Source organism: Schistocerca americana, unplaced genomic scaffold, assembly GCF_021461395.2.
Source record: "Schistocerca americana isolate TAMUIC-IGC-003095 unplaced genomic scaffold, iqSchAmer2.1 HiC_scaffold_593, whole genome shotgun sequence".
In the NCBI taxonomy this organism is placed as follows: Eukaryota; Metazoa; Arthropoda; class Insecta; order Orthoptera; family Acrididae; genus Schistocerca; species Schistocerca americana.
Genome location: NW_025726339.1, coordinates 60,001 through 65,000, shown reverse-complemented (window position 1 = coordinate 65,000; position 5,000 = coordinate 60,001).

Sequence of the window (5,000 nt, the reverse complement as noted above, 5' to 3'; positions counted from 1 at the left end):
ACGCTGGAAACGGCGCGCTAAACCCAGCAGCTCATAAGGCTCTTGGTCAGGGGGCGGGACTGGTGAGCGAGCTGCAGATAGCCTCCCCCCATGCCAGAGAGGCCGGTCCGGGGAAAGAGACGGGCCTCCACACTTTGTCACTCTTCTGGAATAATGGCTGAAAATATGGAGAGTGATTATGCGCATGCGGAGCCAGACGCTCCAATAGGAGAATTTGATGAGATGAGTGTCGCGGAGCGACACGCGTATTTCCTGCGTCTTTTCGACAGAAGCGTTAAGCATGGGAAGATTAATGCAGAGCAGATTAGAGCCATTAAGGAGAATATAGCCACCTGGGCTCTGGCTCATGCTAGGCTCGAAGGTCAGTATGCCGAAGTAAAAGAAGAAAATGAAAGGATGAGAAAAGAACAACAACAACAACCTAAGAAGTCATATGCTGCAGCTGCAGCTTTGCCAGTACAGCCGAAACGGACTGTACAAGAAACAATAAAAATTAATTTAGAAAAAACCGTTCCCACAGTATTTGTGAAACCAAAGAAAGGTGAAGACGTACGGAAGGTAAAAGAACGATTTGAAAAGAGTGTGAATCCCCGGATTGATAAAATAAAAATAAATCAAGTTAGGACAACTAAAAACATACTGATAGTGGAACTAGCCTCTCCTGAGGATAGCGAAAAATTAATAAATAACCCAAAAGTGAAGGAGAACTTTACATGTGAAAAACCGAGAAAACGAAGACCCCTTATGATGTTATATGATGTCCCCTCGTATATGACAGTTGACGATGTCACGGACTGTGTATACGAACAGAATTTTGAAGACAAAATGACTCGAGAAGAGTTCCTGGAAAAATTCAAGCCAAGATTTAAGGCAGGCCCGCGAGACAGATCAACTGTACACCACGCGGTGGAGATAGCCCCCGATCTCAGAAAAGAAATAATTAAGACGAACAGACTGTACATAGGGTACAATGCGATACCCACAAAGGATTATACGGCACTGGCCAAATGTTCCAAGTGCCAGGATTATGGCCATGTGGCAAAATACTGCACATTTGAAGCACCAGTATGCCACAACTGTGGAGAGGACGGTCATGACAAAAGGAATTGTAAACAAACACCTGTCTGCATCCCCTGTAAATACAGGAAGAGAACCTGTCACACTCCAGGGAAGGAGTGCCTAACGTATAAATTACTGATCCAAAGACTGATACAAAGAACCGATTATGGCGACTAGCTATAACATAACAAAACACAAATCACCAAGTAAGTCGCTAAGGGATGCGAATAGGTGGAGAAAATTAAGATTATCTCATCTGTCCTTGGACGATTGTACCGGGGTGGAGGGGAGGTCTTATACTGTTACAGGTGCACCAGAGCAGCGCGAGATGGCGGCTTCCTCCTCCCGGGCGGGGTCTGTCCTGGTCCTCGGGGAGGGGCAACTGGTGACGGCGGCTGCCGAGGCGACGGAGGGAAGTGTGTGCACACTCCCAACTCCACCAGTGCGGCTGCTGACGCCGGACCCCTCCTGCCGGGCCGAGACCGCCCCGGCTGCTGGGGGATGCCCGCCGCCTACAGCGACCACAGAGGCGAAAGAGGGGAGTATTTATACTCTCCCAGTTCCATTGGTGCAGCCAGAAATGACGGAAGCCTCCTGCCAAGCCGGGTCCTTCCTGGCGGCCAGCAGGCGGCCTCCAACCAAAATGGCCGAGGAGGTGGAGGAGGGGAGTACTTATACACTCCCAGTCCCACCAGTGCGGCCACCGACAGCCGACTTCTCCTGCCAAGCCGGGTCCTTCCTGGCTAGGAGAAGTCTACCAGCTTCATTTATGAAGGCAGAGGAAGGTGCGGCGCGAGACTCCCGTTTGGCTGGGGTTCCCCTAGCCTTGGAGACGACGCCGCTGGTGACTCTAGCAGAAGACACCGAAAATTGTCATTCAATAGTCAGTGTGCATGAAGTAGATAATAAACAATTAACTCTTGGTGATGGTTCTTTGGGATTAAAAGTAGATAACAAAACTGTAGGAGAACTAGATGGTGATGGCTCTGTAACTGTAAATACACCTAAATACAACACATGCCCGCCAGGGAACATATATAATATTTGTAGTGAAACATTGCAGCTTGGTAGGTTGGAGAACCAGACATTGATGATGGCTGCTCTGAGGCAGTTGGTCAGAGCTGGGCACCCGAGAGGGAACAAGATCACATTTCCAACTCTGGAGGATGTAGACTGCGTCCAGCTAGCGGCGGTGAATATTCCCCATGACTATGAACAACTAAAAGAACTAGTCACTAAAGTATACGAGAGGCGGGGAAGGAAATTTGATCTTACGAAAACATATAATGAACTTGTCAAGATGTACGGGAGAATAACATATGACCCTGCTCAGACCTGGCCGAATAGTATGGTATATACCAAATATCCGGACGATTATTAAGTGCTACCAAGTCAATGCAATGAAAAGCTCCCTAGTCATGCAAGAGCTGTGTAGGCTTTCTGAAGAAAACAAAATAGATGTAGTACTGATACAAGAACCAAGTACTGCCTCTGGGAGATCCTTGGGCTTTCCCGTTACAGCACAAGTAATAACATTTGGACAGAGTCCAATGACAGCTGTAGTCATTCTCAACAATACGATAAAAACCACAGTGCTAACACAATTCTGTACAGAACACATAATAGTCGTAGAAATAAATCACCTAAACTCGTTTTGGTACCTGATAAATATCTATTGTCAGTTTCGTGATCCAATTGATATCTACTTAAGGCAGCTTATTACCATATTGAGAGCCCTACAAGGGAAGTCAATCATAATCTCGATGGACAGTAATGCTAAGTCCCCTCTCTGGTATAGCCGAACACAGGACCCAAGGGGCATTGCCCTTGAGGATGTTATTATGGAATTTAATTTAAATGTAGCAAATCTCCCCGGCAATCCTCCTACTTATAGGAGTAGAGCTGGGGCAGCTTCACATATTGATGTAACGTTAAGCTCCATTAATATCGCAAACAAAATTCATGATTGGCATGTATTAGAAAACCATACAACAAGCGACCATAATACTATTGAATTTACATTGGTACATGAAATACAACAGGCACCAGAGAGGTGGGCCATGCAACTTGATTACGGGAGAGCCAATTGGGATCTCCTAGAGGCGGAATTTAACCCTCCAGAGTTGGAAGACGAAGACATCGACATAGAAGAGGCCGTTGGGGCATTAACAGCATCAATCAGGGCGGCTGTCGCCGTGGCAATACCGATGAGAGGGCGTCTCATCCGTAAGATGACTTCTCCATGGACTCCAGAGCTGACTGGGCTCCGGCAGTCTATGAGAAGGGCGCGCCGCAATTATCAAAGGTCTTTCACCATGGAGGAAAGACAATATCATCTCACTATATACAGACAGAAGAAAAGCATATTTAAAGAAACCTTACTCCAACATCGTCAACAGAGTTGGGAAGATTTCGTAACGTCTCACTTGGCTCTTGATCCATGGGGTACACCGTACAAAATAATATGTGAAAAGATACACTCACCAATGCATCTCTCTACTGTGACAATAGGAGACTCGGACCAGATGACGACCAACTGGCTGGAAACGGCCGAGGAGCTGCTTCGTGCGCTCCTACCTGACGACCGACCTGACTCAGACGATGAGATGCAGTTGGCGTTGAGGCAACAAAACGAATACGAATACCACAATGCAACACAGGTATACCCCTTCTCATCAGAGGAGGTGGCGAACGCCATCCTGTCCTTCGGAAAACGGAAAGCACCGGGACCGGATGCAATTCCTGCAGAGGTTCTGCAGTGTCTTGTATCCAAGTTAGCCCCGGTGCTAGCAAAGATCTACAACAAATGCCTGGAGACGCGAACCTTCCCAACCACCTGGAAAACAGCGGAAGTGGTAATTATAAAAAAGGATCCAGACAAGGACCCTACAGTTCCCAAATCATATAGACCAATCTGCCTGTTAGATGTGATGGGAAAGACCTTCGAGAAATTGTTGGTGTCTAGACTGTCGAGTCATAGAATACTGCATGGCATGAGTAACCTGCAATACGGCTTTCGAAAAGGCAAATCAACATCCGATGCCATAAATCAGGCAGCCAGTATTGTTCACTCATCTATGAAGAAGTATGTTCTGGGGATCATGGTAGACATTTCCGGAGCCTTTGACAACCTGTGGTGGCCGGCCCTCTTCTCGCGGCTACGGGAGATGGAGTGCCCGGCGGCGCTTTATGGTTGTCTAAAGGACTATTGCCGGAACAGAGTCGCCAAAATAACGGCTCCTGGTGCTGTGGTGTCGAAGAACATTACAAAGGGCTGTCCACAGGGCTCAGTTTGTGGACCAGTGTTTTGGGATATCAACATGGATCCCTTGTTGATAACCCTAGACGAGAGCAACATGGTACTGGGAGTTGTTGCGTATGCAGATGACCTTCTTGTCCTTGTTGACGGTGACAGTCGCGCAGCGATCGAGAACAAAACAGCTCAGGTATCAGAAATTTTGTTACAATGGTGCAAACAGTCTAAGCTTCACTTGGCACCACATAAGTCAAATTACATGTTACTAAAGGGTAGACTAGCACGAGATCCAGCTATAAGATTAGGAAACCGTATAGTGGTTAGAGCAAGATCTGCTAGATACTTGGGCGTCCTCATTGATGAAACCTGGAGCTATGCTCCACATATTGCATATGTTGCATCAAAGGCCACTACATTGTTTAATAAACTAATAAGTATCGCACAACGACGATTTCACCTGCCACCGGCAGCAACACACATGTACAACAACAGTATTCTTGTGCCAGTCGTGGGGTATGGCTCCAGTGCCTGGGCCCACAGACTCGTGCAGGTTAGGCCAGCATTACAAATAAAGCGAATACAGCGAAACGTCATATTACGGTGTGTGGGTGCATTTGGCACTACACCAACAGATGCTCTTTGCGTAATTATGGGATTTTGCCCCCTTGATCTTAACATTAGACAG